Source organism: Pteropus medius, unplaced genomic scaffold (genome assembly GCF_902729225.1).
Source record: "Pteropus medius unplaced genomic scaffold, Ma_sr-lr_union100, whole genome shotgun sequence".
Lineage (NCBI taxonomy): Eukaryota > Metazoa > Chordata > Mammalia > Chiroptera > Pteropodidae > Pteropus > Pteropus medius.
Window position 1 is genome coordinate 6,612,097 of NW_024351647.1, and position 21,820 is coordinate 6,633,916.

At 34.1% G+C, this 21,820-nt stretch overlaps 2 protein-coding genes and 1 pseudogene across 2 annotated transcripts in view; 2 read left to right on the top strand and 1 right to left on the bottom strand.

Annotated features, from left to right (window-relative positions):
- Positions 1 to 21,820, bottom strand: part of AVEN (apoptosis and caspase activation inhibitor) — a 140,332-nt gene that overhangs the window by 81,575 nt on the left and 36,937 nt on the right. The window lies entirely within an intron of this gene.
- CHRM5 (cholinergic receptor muscarinic 5) overlaps positions 3,343 to 21,820 on the top strand; it is a 64,037-nt gene continuing 45,559 nt past the window's right edge. The window contains exon 1 of the mRNA XM_039843986.1: positions 3,343 to 4,055. The gene's annotated coding sequence lies outside the window, so the exon portion shown is untranslated. The remainder of the gene's footprint in view (positions 4,056 to 21,820) is intronic.
- LOC120587118 (lupus La protein homolog) lies at positions 16,511 to 17,973 on the top strand (annotated as a pseudogene).

The window sequence follows — 21,820 nt, forward strand, 5'->3', positions numbered from 1 at the left end:
AAACTTGGAAGTCTAAAGGACTTGAGTAAAGCTGGGATCTAAAAGTATATGAGGTGGCTATGCCTAACAAGCAGTTTTGTGACCATGTGCTCATACTTTAGTGTTCCCACTAGACTGCAGGGTTCTTGAGGGCAGAAACCTTTTTTTTTTTTTTTTTTAATCTACCCATAGGACATAGCATAGTCTAGGATCTGGAATAAAAGAACTTAATAAATATTTAATGAGAAATATTAGTAATTGATCTCCTGGGGAACAATCTATTCCAGTTTGTAGGGTGTGCCTATAAAATCAGAGCTTTCTAAGGTGTGGTCTGGAGACCTCTAGTGGTTATCTGCAGTTCACTAAGAGAAGTCAAAATCTGAAAGACAATGGGTTGAAAAGGGCCAAACACCATGACACAGTGTAAGGCCAAAGATTAGTGAAACAAGTGAATGCTATGATGGAGTAAAAAATTGAAGTTTAAAAATGAAAGATAAAACAAGTCCAGACAAATAAGAAGATAAAAATGCAATCTATTTAACTGAATGTGATACATCTGAAGGAAAGTAATTGTTTCCTAATTTTTTTATTGTAAAGTACAAATGTAGTTCATAATCCTCGCATAGCATCCAACTAGCTACTTGACAAATTAGATCTCTCAAGTGTTATTCACAGACAATTCTTTGCTTCAAAGCAGAAAGTCCACCCTATAGAAAGTAAAACTAAATGTAGCTTTCTAAAAACAAGATCAACATCAGAGATACCGAGAACAAAATCTTAAACAAAAGTGATTCTCACAATGGCAGAGGTCACCTACTTTTGGTTTAGAACTCTATAGATCACTGCTTAGATCAGTGTTTTTCTATTAATTCAGTTTATAGCTAGTGCTCTGGGAGATAATGATTTGAAACAGTGAGGACATGCACCCAAAATATATTGGTAATCTATTATTCTAATTCTCTCTATAACCAGCCATACAATGGTCTCTAGTAGAACCAGCATATTTGCAAAATACCCACCTTTAAATGCTAAGAAAAATTACAGAGACAATTCAGAAATAGAAGCATTTTGGTTCATCTTTTTCTATTCAGTTTATCTGAATATAATGGTTATAGTCAGTAACTACTTAATAAGCTTTCAATAAAGCACATATATAGGTAATAAACACATGTGTACACTCTCTATTCAGTAACGTTTAAGAGACAAGGCATAATATAAGAACATAAAAAGTGGTGCATAAAGCTACCAAACAATCATGCCTTACATGAGATATGTCAGGAGACACAATATGAACACCTCTGAAGAGCAGCATTCTACACCCCTTCATAGAAATGGGAGCATGGTCTTACATAGTGGCTTTGTGCCTAGGTATAATTTCCATCCATGACCTTTTAATGGCACCCATATTTCCCCTTCCCCATTCTCATTCATCTAGCCAGCTTGGAAGATGGAGGCGGCTGAAGGAAGAAACAGAATCTGCATGAGAATGAATTTCAACGAGAGTGCAGCATAGAAGTTATTTCAGGACCTGTTATTGCATTCCTGGAAAAGTTAAATAGACAGCCAAATGTTTTGCTTTTTCAGAAAGAATCTGGGAGTTCCAATCTTATAGGTTAATAAACATTCATAGGAAAAAAAACCCACATACTATTGGAAAAAATATACAATGATTTATATAACATATATAATTACATTACGGTCACTGGTCCTCACGAACACAATGGTGCCATATGATTTTTCACTTCTTTTTAGATCTTCACAGAACTCAGTCACATTCAAATGTTGAGAAATGGCTTAATAATCATTGGTTTAAAACTTGGAGTATTATAGCAACGTTCTACTGTTTTGATAAAAGAAACAAGCGAGATGGTCTTTTTCAAGCAATAAAGTAGAACTAGCCCCAGAATGTATTTGATTGAATTTGCCCATCCCAAAAGTTAGCCTCAGTATCTTGGGGCAGAATCTTGAACTATGGGCTCCAGAACAAGTCAAGAAAAACTTAGAGAAATCAATGAACCTAACTGATGGTTACTCGTTACCATATACAATTTATAATCCTTTTTGGTATGATAAATAATCTTAAGTGAAAAAAAGTTCAAGAAAATATTCTAGAGATATGTTCTCTTACATAGATATTCATATTATAAATGTGTATAGAAGACCACTATAAAACTAAATTTTACTTCTTTCTCATAAGTCATCTAAGTCAATGTTTGAAATTCTAAGGCCTAATAACTGAAGTATGGACTTTGTCTAGATTCTAATTTTTTTTAAAAAAAGGCTATGTAAAGACAGTTTCTGAGGCATGAGAAATTTGAAATAGACTGGATTTTATAACCCCAAAAATTATTAAAAATGAACCCCATTGTTAATTTTAATTATTGTTATTGTTTGGTGTGATAATGGCACAGTGGTCATGTAGGGAAATGTCTGTACTTTAAAAAGATACATACTAAATTAAGTATGTGAGGGTGAAATGAGATTTGCTTTAAAATATTTCAACTAAAAAAATAAATGAAGCTAATGTGTCAAAATATTGGTAATTACTGAATCTGGGTAATGGGTTTATAATTGTTCATATATTTCCATAGTTTCTTCTAAGTTTGAAATTTTTCATAACTTTTTAAAACATTTATAAGCATTCTATTGTCCAGAAACTTCTAAAAGGACTCTAAGGACACGTAGAAAAATGAAGTACAAAAATTATAAAGCTGGCATTTCTAGATCTATTCTTTTATACTGCTAGTCAGAATTCCATCTAATTTAAGAGCATTTTAAAATGAAGACCCTACTAAAATTTATACCAAGTGATGACTCATAACGCTTTATTCCAAAGCAACAAATGCATGTGCCCAAAAGGCATGCAAAAACAAGTGTGCCTTTCACAAAAAAAGTGGCCTTTTCCCTGCTACAAATTTTTAAAACTCACGATATACTTTAATGTCTTAAAGACTTTTTTTAAAAAATTATTTTCCCTCTAGGGAAAACTATATCATGAGAAAAGAGCTCAGCAAAATTTCTGCAAATAATACATAGGTAAACTACAGAGTATTTCTTTTGGCCAAAAGGACTAACAGAGGAAAATAAACATTTTCAAAAGCATTTTGGAACCTTTTTCCAGCTAAATCTGTGCTCAGCTCTCTTTTTCCTCCCAAGATACGTCACTTAACTGTCTGCCAAAACAACTCTAGCCCATTCTACCTGATCACATTCCAAAGCTGCAGCTTTTCCTGGATTCACTTCTCAGTGATAAGCTGCTTGCTCAGAGAGCACCTATCAAACCAAATGTGATCATCTGTTCCTTCCTTTTCCCTTTCAGGGCATATTGCTGTCCATCAGGAGAAGTAATTAATGGGTGTATTATGTATGACAGCGTCATCCCATCAGCGTGCTGTCTGGTTTGAACAGCTCATATCAGCTCTTCATTCATGCCAAGTATGCTCGCTGTCCAGAGAAATGATAAAGCTGTACTTCCTTTTGGATTTTTCCCTCTCTATTCAAAAACGGTATACTAGAACTATGTGTTACAGAAGCACAAGGAGGACAGAAGAAATCCCATCATCCTCTACAGAAAAGAATCTAATGGACTGAAAAGTTGGTAAAGGGAAAAACAAGGAAAGCAAGAGAATACAAGAGATCATCAATGCTTCTAGTCCAGATAATTTCTTAAAGCAACCTGATTCGGGAGCGTGTAAAATTCTGAAATATGGACAGAACTTTTCCAGAAGGTAGAACATCTATAGAAAGAACCAGGATTTCTCATTGCTGAAACATACAATGAATTTTTAATAAGTTCTGAACACTCAAGTTGTCCGTGGTCAGATCAACTGCAGTTATCAGATAAAAAAAGGCAAAATTCACCCTCTATTCTATAATCCTATCCAAATGGAATCCTCATCTGTTGCATGCTGCCCTAACTAATGCTACAGGATTACCAGGAATACAGATATAGAGACACTGCAAGAAATCAAACAGTGGTAAAACACGAAAGGAAGTAGAGAAGGCATTTCAGGTATCGAAGCTTACTATTTCCAGCCAGAGTTAAAATTACTGAGCTTCAAACAAACCACTGCCAGGTAAGATTTAATTTTATAACATTAATTTATATCTTGACTACTGAAACTAAACCTGCTGATTCTGTGAATGAGCCAAGAGATTTGAATTTTATGCAGTTCTCCCTTCGGCTTTACGCAGATTTAAGCCTTCTGATGTAAACACTTGTTTTTACTTATGCTACATAAACTCATCATCCATAACTATATAACACCCAAATAATCCCATTCAATTTTCACTGGGTTTGTCCCACCTTTGTATTCATTTTTGAAATCGCAATTTTATTTAATAGCTTGAAAAAATGCATTGAGAGAGCCCCGATTGGGGCATGAGAGCCATTCACAGATGCTATTTACAGAGCATATTCAAATGAAACTTGTTTCCCAGGGCACTTGGTAAAGCAAAGAAAAATTAATTCATTTTTAATATTACTTCTATTAATGCAAAAGAACAAAGCTCAATGATTTTTATCATGACAAAAGAAAAGCAGGCTGTGATGTCACTGTCATTCACACTAAAGTAAAACAGTAACACTTGGGTAGAATGGGGTTAATTCACCCTAAAGATACTAGGGATATTTTCATAGTAGACTAAATGAGGACATTTTCCTGATTTAACAATAGAACAAAAAGATGCCTGGTATTTTAATACCTCAAAAGCTTTAACTCAATTCAATGGTCCAAACTGTAAAATACAAAGAACTACTAAAGCCATCAAAGAATTTCAAAAGGTATAGTGCCTTTGAGACATTCCCTAGAAATCACCCCATAAAGAGACTTCTACAGAGACTGTCCATACACATACATACACACACATCAACACACACACACACACACACACACACACACACACACACTCACACAGAAAGGATTGTCACAATTTTAATTCCCTTGAATTTTTAGCCAAAATTCAACCTTATTAGTTTTCATATAACCTTAACTATCATAAGTCTTTTGTATCTGAATTCATTACAGAAATTCACTCATTTTCCAGTATCAAAGGAAAGCAGCAATTTACATACAAGTAGTAACAGTGTAATGTACCAGTTTGTTGCAGAGAAAGTGTTTATTAAGGAATTTCAAAATATTTACTTTGTATACAAGACCTAACTAAAAGTATTGTTATTTACTTAAACTTATCTAAACCCTTAAGGATTCTTTTCATCTTTTCCTCCTTATTGTGATATATTTTGTAAACTGACAAGCTTCAAAAATACGTATATATTTTGTAAGTGAAATATATTAACCAATATTTCAACTCATATTAACTTCAGCAAAAATATGATATTAACGATATTACGCTTAAACCATTAGCTTCCAATAAACAGAACTGAAGCGGGTATAAAATTATATTCCTGAAGTCTTCTGGATTTTATTTATTCATTGTAATGTACACAAAGATTCATGTCCCATCAGGCTGGGAACTTTGCTTCTGTGACTTATCTCCAAATGGCAATAAATGAGCACAGATACTACTTCCTACCTTTAGCCCTGATCAGTATCAATCCCAATGAATCTTCATTTTCTTTCCTATCTAAATCAAGGTTTTCTGTATAATAATCCATTCTGAATAATGATTCCTGGGTTATATAATAATAGCTTTCAAAAAAAACTCTATAGTCATTTGGAATAATTTACATTTCCTCTTTATTTTAGTGAAAAAGTAAATTAAAACATTAGCTAATTTTATCAATTAACTAACTTTGTCAAAGATGTATTAAAAAGTGAAAAATTGCTTCAACTTTAGCATCTCATGGGTACAAATGGATAAGTAATTTTATGCTAGTACCTGAAGATTTGGTTTCTTTATGGGAGTTTTTCCCTTGTATTGACAGATGTAACATACAAAAAGATTTTGAACATTCATAGAAGTACTCAATGACTGCCCAATTGTTTCTATAATTTAAAATGTATTTTATGCACATATATAAAAGTTATAAGGTTGTGTATCACTGGTTCATTCCATAAAAATGGAGCAAATATTTTGGCTACAACATTCTTGCAAAGATATTTGTTACTATATCCTTGGATTCTACATGTTTTAAGTCATTCAAAAGCTATAACTATGACAAAATAAAAGTAGGTATATAGGTCAAAATAAAATACCACCATTTAGTGTCTGTTAACTTTTTTAGATTCATGTTGTCTTTGTCTGAAATAGCAAGAAACAGTTTTGTATCTAAAATTAGAATATCCCTAAAATTCATTTTTAAGTGTTAACATTTATTTAAAGGGACTGGCACTACGAATTCAATAAATATTTACGGCTATCTGCATACTGTCACTTTCAAATTTTTCCTTAGAATTTTTGAAAAACTTTCTTTCATTCCAGTATAACGGGAAAGTTTTTTGAGCTTAATTCAACAATATTTCAACTAGCCGGTATATTTGTTCCTTATTATGGTTAATTTTCTCCATGAAGTGACCAAATTTGAATAAGGATGATGGTTCATCATAGAAATTAATCTCCTCTCCAGCTTCCTCCTGCTGAGAGAGAATAATCTTTGGTTTCTGACATTACAATCTGTAGCTGGGGAAGTGACTGTGATATCAAACAGATGATTATATCCTTTCAGTGTGAATTAGCTACAAAAGAGATGTGAGCACTATCATTTCAAGTCATATCACAGAGACACTAAAGAGATGCATGACAGGAATCGAATTAGAGAAAGATGCTTTCATTGCATTTGTCACTTTTAAAGCATCAACTACTAAACATAAAAGTACTATTTCAGTTTACTTCATTAATAATTTAAAAGGAGGAGTAAACATCATGTTGCTATAATTCACAGATAAAATGGGAGTGAGGAAAGCACCAACAAGCATCCCGACAGTAATGGAAGGGAAACCTACAGAACTGAGGAACAGGTGCAAAATATCATCTTGGTTCGAATAGAAATACTGATGCTACTCAGGAAATTGAGAAAATTATCAGTACATTCAAAATGGGAAAGAATTTCTCTGAATGAAAAAGAGACTCTTAAATGTAGATTATAAAGTGATCCCATGACTTAGATTAATTAGGACGTGGCACATACACTAGTATTGCAACATGGGGGTGGGTAAGGGAGCTCATGAACATTCTTTTAAGGACATATAAATTCATAAAAGAGGAATCTCTTTAATAAGCAAAACTAATGTGTTCTATGAAAGTCTTCAATAAAAATTTGCAAAAAATAATAAAAATAATTTGGGAGTTAGAGCTCAACAAAGGAGACAAAATGAGGACTCCTCTTACAAACATACACATATACAGACCATCTCTCCTCTTTTTATCTTTTATGCAGCTCTAGCTGCAAAGGACAAAGCAGAACAACCCTTCTACACTGAATATAGGCGCAGTTTATCCCTTGATTAGCTGCAATAGCCCCAATTCAAAACATTAGTCATTTGTATCTTAACCCCCCAGACTAAGAGCCTATATAGATTATGTGTAAAAAAAAAAAACAACTCCATGAACAAGCCAAGCTGAAATCTTGTTATCTATAGTTAGTTTGCTTGAAACAATGGTATACGAGAGAATTTTTAAAGCATTTTTCCAGTCCTATGTACTGATTAATTACTACTATTTTATTATTCAACAGTTGTTTGAAGATCCTGCCATCCTCCATTTTTCACATGGTATTGGAGGTTTTAGTGAAATAACTCAAGAATCCAGACCAGTCAGAAAACATTACCACTTTTATAGACCCATGGTTTGATGTCACACTGTTGTCACACTTCCTACTTATTAATTATCATTGTATGAATGTATCATGTGCTCTTCTGAGTAGCAAAAGTCAAAGACAATTTCCAGTGCAGTTATCCCAATAAAAATCTTTAGCTGTTTACAGAATTTCTTGGTGCAATAATCTAAATATGCTGGGGGTGGTGCATAACCTAAATCTAAGTCAGGCTTAGTACATAACATAGTGCTACTCTAATATTTAATCCTTCATCAGCTGCATGTCTTCCTTCAGATGTGTAGCAAAGACACAGTCCTCTGCATGCAATAATGTCTGGGTAACCTGTGGTAATACCTACAGAAGAGTTTTTCATACCTAGGAACTTCCACGGCACTTTGATAACATCTTTTATAACACCTTGTTAGACTGCACTGGAAATCTATTTATACACTTATCTTGCCTACTAAACTCTTCATCCTCATGGGTGAGGACCTCAAGGATGAGGACCACATCTCATTAGTCTATTCCCAAGGTAAGCATAGGAGTAGTTAATCAATAGATGTGTTACACGAATGTGAAAATGTATCCTAATACATTCTCCAGTGCAATCTCAAACAAGCAGAAGAATAGTGATCCTAAAATATATCTCAAATTCAATTCACTAGTAATGAGCAAATAGGACAAGTACAGAAAAGTCAATGTAGGTAACTTTCTGAACAGTCATACTGAAATAATGACTACAAACAGATCCTATCTGCTAAGTGTACAATATTATGAGGTGTGCAAATACCTCATATTTGATATGCAAAATTACCCCTTCTACTTTTGCTCTGACATGGAAATCACGTTTGCCATATCATATTGTTACCTAGAACTTCACCGATAATCAAAAAGGATCTAAACTGGCCCTCACAGATATCTGGGATTTGATGTTGGTGTGTACAACTCAAGATTTTTTGACCTGTGATATCCCATCATCTTTGTAGCTCTGTTACATTCTTTCAAACAAGATCTTAGATAAAACATCAAGATACATAAGGCATACAAAAGCCAATCCACCCTGGTTTGGTTGAAATGGAAAGCCTAGAGCCTTGCTATCTAGAAGGTCCCCCTTCTCATCCCATCTCTCTTTGCTCTCCCCTCCCAACACTTCTTGGACCAGCTCCTAAGGTATATTTTTTGTAATTGTTCTGCCATCTAGAGGATCCACATAGGTATTCTTCTCTATTTTAGCATATTTAATTCCATATAGACACTGCCAAATACACGACAGTTCCTGGGATGAGTTATGTGAAGCAATAGTTTCTGCTAGCCCTAGTAGGCATAGAAATGAAACAGTGAGAATGTGTCATAATAGAAATCAAAATGCAGTATAAAAAAATGAACAAAATATAATTGTTGGAAATATTAAGAAGCCTCCCTTAAAATGTTCTTTCACCTATAACACTGTGCAAACATTTTAGTTGCCTTTAGTTGATTCCAAGTTTATGGGCTCTGTAACTTAGACAGTTTGTAGTATTTAAACTATAAACCATATGTAACTAAAATTTATATCTAGCAGAATATTAAATAAAAGCAACTTTTTTTTTTAAGAGGAAATATCATGTTTCATCCTAAAAAAAAAACATGTTTTGATTATGGTGGCATAATTACGTTATGTCATAATTTATTATGTAATATTTTGTTATAATTATATAATTTATTCATTTCCATTCACTGATTATCTTCAACACTATTTCCTATTTACTAAGGAATTCTCATAACGACTCCAAAATCCCAAATGATTCCTATTTTGAATCTCCCAAATGAGCAATGTCTTACCCCCTCCGCTTAAAATGTTTTAAAATCTTTTGAAATATATTCTTGAGATTTTATTTATTTTTAAATATTTTATTATTAATTATTTCAAACAGATGACCAACACTCATGTACTTACCAGCTTTAATAAATATCAATTTTTGCCATTTTTGCATCAAATTTTTTTTTTATAAATAGATGAGAAGAAAAATTCCAGTAGACAATACTTGAGATTAGTATATTAGAAGCTAGTCATAATTCTTATATCTTTATCAAGGTTTTTAAGTATCAGGAGAACTTTTTATCTCCCAATCCAAGTACTAACCAGGCCCAACTCTGCTTAGCTTCCAAAATCAGATGAGATTGGGCATGTTCAGGGTAGTATGGCCGTAGACAGAACTTTTTGTAGCCATAATTATACAACTATCTTTGTTACAAATACTTTAAATGTAAACATCAAGGCAGAGACAAAAACTTTAAAAAAAAAAAGAAAAAATTTATTGTCCCTTTCCTGTCTCAGATGCCCAGCTGAACTTTTCAAACAAACATCCTGGAAGTAACAATAGAATCATAGGCTAGTTTCTTGTATCTTTCCTTTGTCAGCTTCCTGTGGTGTAGTGACATCCTAGACAGGAGTAAAATAATCAATATTACAGGGTCCCTTGGGTAGGAAACCAACTCTGTAATTTTTTTTTTTTTAATGTAGAAAAGAGATACCTAAACTCGTGGTCACAAAGGCAGGAACTAGTTATAATAAGGTTAATCTCTTGTTAAAGGGGAAAAAAAAAGTATTTTTGGTTCAAATCGGTACCAAAGAGGAAGGCAGAAAATGTGCACCTCAAAAAACTCACTCATTCCCCCTTTTAGAAACAAAATAAGCAAAAACCACAACAGTAACTACACTTAAAGGGAACACAAAGCCTGGACTTCTTACAGTGAGATAGGGAAGCCTGCCTTGAGGATAATTCAGAGTGAGCTCCAATAAATACTCTCACCATGAAAGATACTATTTCTCGGCCCTTGAGCCTTTTGAGCCACTCTTCTCTTGCTCAGGCCCACTTCCATGTCTGGAAGTGTACTGTTGTTTTATTTTCCCTTCTAATAAAGCTACTCTTTTCTGGTGTATATGTGTGTAGAGAGAGGTAGAGAGAGAGAGAGGGACAGAGAGAGGGACAGAGAGAGGGACAGAGAGAGGGACAGAGAGAGAGAGACTGTTTCTCATATACTGCTGCCTTAGAAAGATCAAATGATCAACACTTCAACAAATGCCAAGGATGAGACAAACAAATCCTCCTCCTACTCTTCCCTTGCCTTTATTCACAAGCATATAAAATACTGCACATCACAATAAACTCCCATTTTATACATTCACATTCTCGCTAAGAGGCTATGACAGCATACTTAGAGCCAGGCTGTTGTATCCCAGCCCAATAACTTCACTGAGCACAATTCATTTGTTCTCTCTCTCAAGGACACTTTGAAAAAAGGATGGCCCATGCATATTTTCCTTTTCATTCCAACCCTGTATCTTTATCTGTGAAATTTTGAACTTTGAAACTATTTCTACAAAGGGAGAATCACAGGTTCTCTATCATACTCTAAGTTTCCTATAATATGATCTTCAGGTAAGTTAATCCTCCCTGTTAAATCAGCCAGGCTTAAATCAGAAAGACTATTTCAAAATTCGCTGCTCCTATTTAAAACTACAAATAAACTAGTCCAGTTAACTTTGGGGATCACAGCAGTCAATGAGAGAACATCTCTCTCTAGGCAGAGATCCAGTACAGATTGGCCATTCTGAATAAGGCAGTACTTTTGTATTATTACTATTTCCCTAGAACCCTCTGAACATGTTGTGGTACCAGACTATGGTAAATTCATGAGGACAGAGGAGGTGTCTTAAGGATTTAAAAAAAAAAAAAAAAGAGAGAGAGAGAAAGTACATTAAAAAATCGTAAATGAAAATACCAAATGAAAATTAAATAGTACAAATTGGTCCCTAGAGGGTCTGAGAAAAACAGAAATCAGCCTCAGTTTTTGCCCTTCCCAAGGTTCCCATGCCCAAGAAACATTAGAAGGATATAAATCATAAACATGGAAACCAGTGAGTAATACTCATTTTTACCCTCAATCCCAAGTCTAACAAAAACAAACATGGAAAATGTATAGAGGGAAGAGATATATGTCCATACCAGACAAGTAGGAACGTGGAACAAGAGACCAAAAAACAGACAACAGGACCTTTGGGCTTATACAGTACTCCAGGTCTCTTTCTCATCCTATAGGAATCTATTTAGGAAAGTATATACTTGAGAATATTTATCATTTTTAACTCCGAAGAAAATGATCTCTACTTCCTCTCTATATACCAATCTGATTATATATTACCCAAAGGACACAACCCCTAAAGGAATCAACTCAAATTCCTCTCCAAGATAAAAATGGAATTCAATGGGATGTCTACGACTATGATTTAGCAACCACACTGTCTACGAACCTACAGAAAAGATACTTATCTGAGCAATTCATCTCCAACAAATACCTAAATGGCCTTAGGTTAAATCCCAAGTGATAGGAGTCTCAGTCTCCCCTCTATGAAAAGTGAAAGATTTGGAGCACCTGATATCTAAGATTGTTTTGTTTCAAGGTGTACATTCTATGATGCCCCTTAAAGAATAAGAAAAAAGACACCAAAGATTCAAAACACGCCACCTTCACTCAACTAAGAGAAGCTATTTTGGCACCCTTGCAATCTTAAAGGGCACATGCAGAGAAGCAATAGAGATCTTAAATGGTTAAAAAAAAAAAAAAAAACTTATTTGTGGCTGTATATTTTTCTTAAGTCAACTGCTGGTTATTGGAATAGCAGAAGCAACACAAGGGATTTATGACTGATATTAGAAGAAACCATTCAGGTGAACACTAACTTGCTCTAGCTCTGAAATCATTATGTAATAATAGTTCTTAATTCTCTGTTCCCTGGGTTTCAAAACAAATAACTCATTTTTTCACTCTGAGTTTTAAAGAAAAAAAAGCATAAGGATAACAAGGGAGAGGACTTAAGATATCCTGGTTGAATTAGTGCTATTTTTTTTTCAATGACCACATTGTAAACTAGTATGGCTCATAACAACCAGGTACAAGCAAATCAAATATGTAGAGGTGAAGATACATTATTTTAAAGTTACATCAAGAACAGCAAATTCTTATTCAGAAATCATACTATATGGCTGACAGACATGCATACTCCTACACAAACTGGATTTAACAATATCTTTTTGTTAGCAGCATGCCTTTCAAGTGCCAGTGCACTGAGAATGTCTTAACTTGACAAGACCTCACTGAGCAGCTTGCTCTAAAATGATGTCACTTTACCTGTTGCTTTACTTACGTAAGGGGGTCCTAGTGTAATCCCACACATGAACACTCCAAATGGACTGTCTCTAAAGCAACACTCCCTCCGATTTCTCCAGTTGTGGCCTGATGGCCATATACAATATAAACAAAGTTCGAATGTTAAACACACTTGTATGGGTTTCTTAGGAGAGATTCCCTGAGAGCAGGCAAAGCATAAATGACTGTATAAAAGCCTTGGGCATTAAAATAAATAGTCAAGTACCTAAATGGGAAAGAAAAGGGAGTGCCACAGGAAAAAAAAATCTAAAGGTAAAACTTGCCCCATGGCTTGGTCTATTTATCATTATTAACTGTACCTAGAGCTCAAAATTACTTCCTGTTCTAAGTAGAGGTATAGGTGAGTACCTTAGTTAATACCTAAATCACATTTACGCTTTATTTAAATTAAAGCATTACTAATTTGCAATACTATTCTGACTTCAAAATATAAGGGAAAAAATATAGCTTTCATAGTTAAATATAGCCTACCATTAAAATGATATCACTTAAACCTCTAATCAAAAATCCAAAAGACTAACCCAGGATTCAGAACACTTTGCAAATAAGTACTCTTTCACTTTGTAAGTGAAAGTTGGTCTACACTGAGGTTAAACTGAGTTTATGTATAAATATTAAATCACAACTTTTCCCAAGAATCCTTCCAGCACTGGAAGCAATCCTTCTCGATTTTCTCTCAAAATGAGATAAGATATCTAAATTAATCCAAGAGGTAAAGTGAAAAATATTAACAATAGTGATGTCTTGTCAATTTTCCTAATATGAAGATGAATTTCATTTACACATATATAGCATACATAGTTTAACACATAATTATCTTTTTCCTTGCATTAATAATTATCAAAAGTGAAGAAAAATTCATTGTCACATAAATCCTGAGTATACTAGAATTCCCAAGTGACTGTCATAATGATACAAGTCAGATAGTTGAAATAAATCCATATTTTGTTTTTCATAACATTTCAGTATAAATGAAACAAGTAGTAAGTAATAAGAGTAATGTTCCCATTGTCATGACCAGATCAAAAGGCAAATTATCCAACAAAAATAATTTTTTTTAAATAGCCGAATGTTTTAGTTTTTTTGTTTTGTTTTGTTTTTTACCAAAAAGCGGGGCTGAGGGGCATAACTATTCCCAAATCATTTAGTGACTCATTTTCTATAGTGTATCCAAAGGGCCTACTGCTGCACAGCTAACCATATGCACTCTGCAGAAGGTGACAGTTCAGTATAAAGAATAGTAATGGGTTTTAGAATCAGACAGTAGGAAATCATACTGCAGTTCCATCACATACTAGTTATGTATCATTAGGCAAGTTATCTAACTTAAACTTAATACGCCTCATCTATAAAATGGTCCAATAAGGACCTTGCGGGGTTATCTTTAGGGTCAATAAAATATTGTACATAATGTACTGAATACCCAGCCAGGTGATCCATAAATAAGAACTATTTTAGCACATTCATTTATGCCTACACCTCATCTACCCACTCCACCCCGAATTAAGGTAGTTGTTATTCAACCAAATTCAGAAGTTGGCCCTAATACATATCACGACAATGTTCACTGCAAATTCCTGCAATTTCCCCCTTCCAATCCTCATCTTCTTCCCACCTAAACTCTACTCTGACAATCCCAAGAATTAGAAATTCTGTGTTTTGCAAAAAAAAAAAAAAAAGAAGAAATAAATTAAAATATTTCTGACAATAGCTTATTACTAAAATCTGTTCTGGAGCAAAGCAATAACAAATGGTTAAGAAGCCAAATATCAGTATAGCGGTCAAATCCAATTTGACTGACTGCTGTTAAACCACCCTTGCCAAATCTTGATCATGGTTTGTTTTTTTTTTTAAGACTCGACAAGTTTTTTAGGTGCTAGAAATCCTTACCTATATCTAGCACTAATACTATAGTACCAAATACTATTACTCCAGATTTTCTCTTACTAAACTCAAATATCTGAAAATACATTTAGATTATGGGGCTGCTGAGAATAGCAGTAAGGAATAAATGGTTATGTCATACATCAAAATGTCAGGATATGTTTCCCCTTATGAATCTAGAAACACATTAAACGCATTCCTTCTCTGGACGAGCCCCTATTTAAACAACACACCTCAGGGAACGACAGCTACCCCAATATTACCCCAACCTCCAAGGAGATTGGCCAAATAGTTGTTATGTACTAAAAGGACTGCTAGCTCACTTAAGCATTCCTCTTCCTCATCTGTCAACTCCTACTGGGGTAACTTTTAGAATATTGCACCTAATTCCATATGACACTATGACTGTTTCTCACATATAAAAACACAAAATTAAATGATTTTTCTGAACATTTTAGACGTATACACAAGGCATTTGGAATGTAGCTAATCATATATGTATATACACACACAAATATACATAAGTTTTATATTATACATGTACACTTGCACGTATACCTCTTCTTACTTGGTAGCTACAAACACTGAGATAAAATAAGTATTTTGTAACTATTAATGAGAAATAAATTAAAATCAATTATTGATGTTTTACCTTTTTTCACAAATGTAGCCTCATTAATTCCATTCAGTTAATATAAATGCTTCCACTCTTCAAAGAAATTGAGAGAAGAGTCAATAACACAAGGGCAGCACTGTTTACAATATAGATAACTCTGCAATATAGCTTAAGCAAACAAAAAGATCAAATATTTCATCATCACAGCTTGACCTCTTGTCAGAGGCCATTCTCAGCCTCATTCTGAGAGAACTGGTTCCCCTGAGCCTTTAAGGAGAAACAGGGTACTTGCATTGCCTTGCAATGTTTTCCCCAAGGTACTTATTGCCGTCATTGTTTTAACATATGCCCACAAATTCCTTGATACTCCTTCCTCCCTCTAGTAGGTAAAGCTTAATTCCCATCCCCTTAAGTGTGAACAGGACTTAAGTCACTCACTCCTAGTGAACAGAGAATGGAAAGTAACCTTACAGTGGAGAAACCTGACAAAAACCATGTTAATTAAGTGATCAAAGTTAACATTATCAGTAATGTCATGTTGGTCTCATGTGTCCACTGATATAAACCAACAAGAAAGGCAAATCATGTCTGTGGTATTCTCCTCAAAAATTCACAGCCTCAGGCCAATCATGAGAAAACATCAGAAAAACCCAAATTGAGAAATATTCTACAAAATACCTAACCACTATCTTCAAAAGTTTGGTCAAGTCCAGAAAAGACTGAGAAACTGTTATAAATTAGAGGAGACTAAGGAGATAAATAAATGCAACCTGGTATCCAGAGTTGGAACAGAAACAGGACATCAGTGGAGGAAAAACTGAGGAAATTCAAATAAAGTCTCTGGTATGTGACTGTTAATTTCTTAGTTTTGATAAATGTACTATGTTTATGTAAGATGTTAATATTAGAGGAAGCTAGGTGAGGGGGCATGTGGGAACTTTATATCTTGGTGCGCTTCTGAAAAATCTAAAATATTAGAAAATAAAAAGTTTAAAAAATAATTGGGCCTTAATGTCACTTAGTATTAAATGAATCCACATGCAAGATATGCTGTAATTCAACAACTTTCCTCACTTGTTGAAACAGAAAATGATAGTGAAAAAATGGCTACTCGGGGACTAATATGTCATCAAATCCTTTTAGTATTATGACTTTACTTTGCCATGAAATAAATTTTTAAAAGGACAGATCAAAATGGATGAAAGCTGGGTCCTCTGGAGGTGATATTAAAATTCAATTGGTTGAACTACCTAACAGACTTTAATAGAAGCATTGAGCACAATCAAAGACAAAACTCATAGAAATAAATGAAGATAAAGCTAGAATCAGAAGCTCTCCATGCAAACCTCTCTGATGAATATAAAAGGTCTGATGATGGATAAGAAAAAAAAAATTAGGTAAAAATAGATCCACTGATATGAAAGGCTTCCCAACTGGTACAACCCTCAGTGACATAGAAGATTAGAAAATAAAGGTCAAGCATAAAACATTCAAGTGAGAAAAACATTACATGAAGCATTTAAGAGATCAAAATTTGCAATATCTGATAGTACTGAATTTGCTAAAAAGTTTACAGTCACCTGCCCAAAAGCATAAAGACACACACCTTTTAATACTTTTCAAGGAAGATTACTTTGCAAAAAAAAAAAAAAGAAGAGAGCAAAATAAAGTATAAGCTAAATTAGGAGCTAAACAAGAACAAGAAGAAAAACAGAAGTACTATAGATACTGAAATGAAAATTCTAGAAGATGGCATTATTTGCTGAAATTTGGGGATGACTTAGATGATCAGAACTGTAGAGAAGATCCACATTTCTTCTCAAATCATGAGGAAATAAAACAGATAGACTTCATCAGAAGAACAAAAGGAGGACTAATTCTGTTTAAAGAAAAAGCTAAAGTAGCACTAGAGAAAGCCGAAGAAGCCAGCAATGGTAACCTACGATTAAAGAACAAAGAAGAGATGTGGAAAGTCCGAGGAGAGGTAGAAAAAGCACTGAAAAAAAACCACGAGAGGATCTACAAGAATCCCTAAACAAATGGAAATCAAAAGGTCACAGATTTGAAGGAAAAGGAATTAAAGCTGCCAAGGCTGAGTCTGTTAAAGGAAAAATGCAATTTCAGGGCAAGAAAATGAAGGTTTGGAGTGATGATGAACGTGATGAAAATGATGCAGCTGGATCAGTAAAAACAGACAAAGATGAACAGCATCAAAACAGAAAACAAAATGGTACGGGAGACCAGTAGTTTAGCGAACAAATTTCTATGTATTCAGCTGCTTTTATCTTCGGAGTTTTAAAAAAAGAAAAACACATTAGGCTCACTTCATTGTCAAGCTGTAAGAAAAGGAAAGATTTTTGTGTGTGTGATTTAACCTTTTTTGTTATCCAAATAAAGTTTTTTTTTTTATGTATAGTTCTATTTGTTATTTCAAATGTTCTAATTTTCAAAGGAAGAGTCTTCCATTAAATTGCCCTTATAATACAAAAATATATTAGTAAAACAAATAAAATACATACCATATAAAGAGGAAAAAAAATGGAATCTCTAAGGGCAATACAACTATCTGGCTGCTTCATGAGAAGAAAAAAGTTCAAAGTTTAATTTAAAAGTATAGGCTGCTGGAGTGATATGCTTTTTTTTTTCCTTTCAGTCTAATTGCTGGCAAAAGGATACAAAGGCCAAAAAAAATGTCATTACAATTAAAATCTCCCCTGAAAATACCTTTTTATCAAATTACATTGAGGAAGATATATAATAACTTTAAATAAAAATATGCATAGACAACTATGCTGACCAAATTATAGTCTAATCATTTGTATTTTTTCCACTTAAACACAGCTTATAGACTTGCACATAAAAGAATTATTTTACATGATTGTCTTTAATATTGCTCCAGTCCATTCTGCTCACACTGTAAACATTTTTCTAATTATGGTTATCTGTGACATCTTGAAAGGAATAGATAAAGCATATGACATTAATTCGATGACTCACCATTTGGGAAAGAAGTGGTGGCGGGAGACAGAAAAATTGCTTAAAGATCTAACATTTTATGCCTGAATGTAAGTGAGAGTGTGGTACCATTCTCAAAGCTTATGAAACACAACTTGGGACTGCAAGACTACTGTTCAAAAAGAAAAGTTAAACTCATGATTATCTGTTTGAGGCTTACAGAGTCTTAAAAAGACATCAGAAGATTCCTGATCCCACCAGGAAAAATATGATTTCAAACAAACTAGTCCCCTCCCTTTATCCTCCACTTAAAAACATGAGCTGCCACTGCACATGGCCAGAAACTCAGAGCAGGCAGCATCTGCATGTTGAAGGCACAAGATGAAAGGTACTCAAAGGACTGCCTCTCCAAAATGTTTCCCATGCTCTTTATTTTTTCTACCATTAATGGACACTGAGTTGCTTACTGTGGTAACTGAAATTCTATCATTTTTAGACTTTTTTTTCCTTGTATAGGAGAGATATGTAAATAAGACAGGTAATGCATATATACAATGTAAGGAATTATGAAACGAACATAAGTAACCATCAACCAGGTCAAGAAATAGAATACTGCCAACATCACTCCCCCACCCCGACATGTGCTATATGCCCCTTCCCAATAATTACCCTTCATGCTCACCACTAGAATTGACTACCTGATTTTTATAATGATCTTGATTTTTATAATCATTTCTTTGATTTTCATTTTACCATTTAAATATCCATACCTAAATAACAAAGTTTACTTTTCTCATGTTTGAACTTTATAGAATCATACTAAGGAACTGTGTGGGTACGTAGGTCTCTTTTATTTTATGTTATGTTTGAGAGATTCATCCACTTATTTATGTATTTATTCCACCATTAATGGGTATTTGAGTTGCTTCCATTTATGGCTCTTTTGAACAATGCTGCTATGAACATCTGTACACGTCTGCTGGTGTACATGTGCTAGAATTTCTCTAGAGTATCTTCCAAGGGTGGAAGTGCTGGATCTTCAACTTTACTGGAAAATGACAATTTTCCAAAATAAATATACCAATATATATATATACACCACTTCGAGTGCAACAGAAATTCACTTTTGAATTTACCAGTCTGCAAACATTCACTGTTACAATGGAAACTCTACACTAGGACAAAACATCGCATTAAGCTAGATGTAGTCTTTGTAAAAGATCTGCCTTCAAAACGACATTTGAGAATTGGGCCAGGGGTATATGCATAGCACAGCTAATCTTGGAATGAAAAATAATATATAAAGAACAGTACAAAGCATAAAGCTCTAGTTTGAAAAACCAAGTCTGGATTACACAGTGCAGTGACAATGACCATCCTTCATGGTACGTGACAGACACTGAGATAGAAAACAAAAACAAATGAATAACTATAGGTGGTAAAGTGGGGAAAAGGGGAAAGACTTTATTTTATGACTTAACCTAAGACCAACTTTTAAATGCTTAGAAACTCAGACCACCACTGGTGATTCAATAAATAGACTTAATAATCAGTTATATTATACCCAAGAACAACTTTTAATTTCTCAGAAACATAAGGATATATAAATTCTGTTGGCAACCATTGCTATGTCTAATATTCAGAGAAAAAAATTAGACTTTGACTTTACTAAATCCAGTTAATTAAGCTATCAACAAAAAATTTCAGAAAAAATACTAAATCTAGGCACCATGGTTACATGTGAAGCAGAACTAAAATCACTGGTAAATTTGAGATAAGATGCTGACAACAAATTAAGCACTGTTACTTCTTTCTATTTTTGCATTCCCTACTGAGAGAAATATTGCCTAAGGTTAAACAGAAACATCAGAGTGTAGCATACAAATCCAGACCTGTTCAACTTAAGAGGCCTGTACTTATATTAAACCACAATGACAAAGACTGTAACGTCATAAGCTGAACAACAATGTCTAATGTTAAAAAATCAAAGTTTTCAAGATTAATAAGTTATTTATAATTTTGGTTACTTTGGTACTTAGTAAATTATATACTAACAAAGAAAAATAGAAAATTGAATCTAAAAGTTTACATATTCTTTAGGAAGCTTGAAATGCAAAGTAATTATGCCACTCCTCTAATCTCAAAAGGCTGTTAAAGTTTCAGTTATGCAAGGTAAATAAGTTCTAGAGATTCACTATACTGCACAGTGCCTACAGTTAGCAAAACCATATTGTATACTTAAAATTTGCTACAAAGGTAGATTTTATGTTAACCAGTCCTACCATACGCACACACACAAAAGGATAATAAAAGTGGCAGGAGGAAACTTTGGGAGGCGATGCATCTATGCTCTTGATGATGGTGATGATTTCATAGGTGTATACTCATCTCGAGACTCTTCAAGTTGTAGGTATTAGATATGCACAGCCTTTTACCTGTCAATCATACCTCAGAAAAGTGGTTTAAAAAAATGGCTGTAATATAATGTAGCAACCAATAAAATTTAACGCGCTTCAGAAAACAAAGCAAAATTTGAACTTTTAGGAGAAAATATAAGAGAAAATTTTTGTGATTTGAGGGAAAGACAAATTTCTCAATCAAGGCGTAAAACAGAAGGGAGGTAGACAAGGGTAAAGGGGGTCAAATATATAGTGATGGAAGGAGATACAACTTTGTGCGGTGAACATGCAATGCAATATACATGTGATGCATTATAGAACTGTACACTTGAAACCTATAATTTTGTTAACCAATTCATTCCAATAAATTTAATAAAAATAAATATCTCTAGGCTGGCATTGCCCAAATGTGTATCCCCAGTCCAGACCTGGATCCTAAACCCTAGATGCTTTAATCCAATAGTCTGAGTGATATTTCGTAGTGGATGTTGTGCTGGGTCTCTTCCATTTGCTACTCCAGATTCAGCTTTCACCCTTCCCCTCCCTATTCTGCCCTACGAGGTTGATCTGCCTGTTGATAGCAACAGGTTTCCCATGCTTTCTGGCCTCTGGTAGGCTAGGCTTATGGTATGCCCTGGAGGAAAAAAAGAGTTTAAGACCAGAGTATTTATTCCTGTTTCTCTCCCTGTGGCATTACCTTTGCTGGCTAGATCTCCTGACCAAAGGTGATTCATCCTCTCAAGGTAAACTGCACTAGATGAACCTCTCCTTCAGCATTCTGGTAACTAGTGGTGGTAACATCTCTGCTGCTACCTGCCCGCCCAATACTGTACTGTTTCCCTATATGCTGCCCACACCTTTATAAATGATTCCTTTGTTAAAACTTCCTTCTAATTATACTGAGTGTGCCATCTATTTCCGACAGAACTCTGACTAATCTTGATGTCTAACTGGCATCTCAATTTTAACACATGCAAAACTGAGCACCTCCAATAATTTTTATCCATCTCAACTGATGGCAACCCACTTCTTCTAGCTGTTTAAACCAAAAATCTGGTG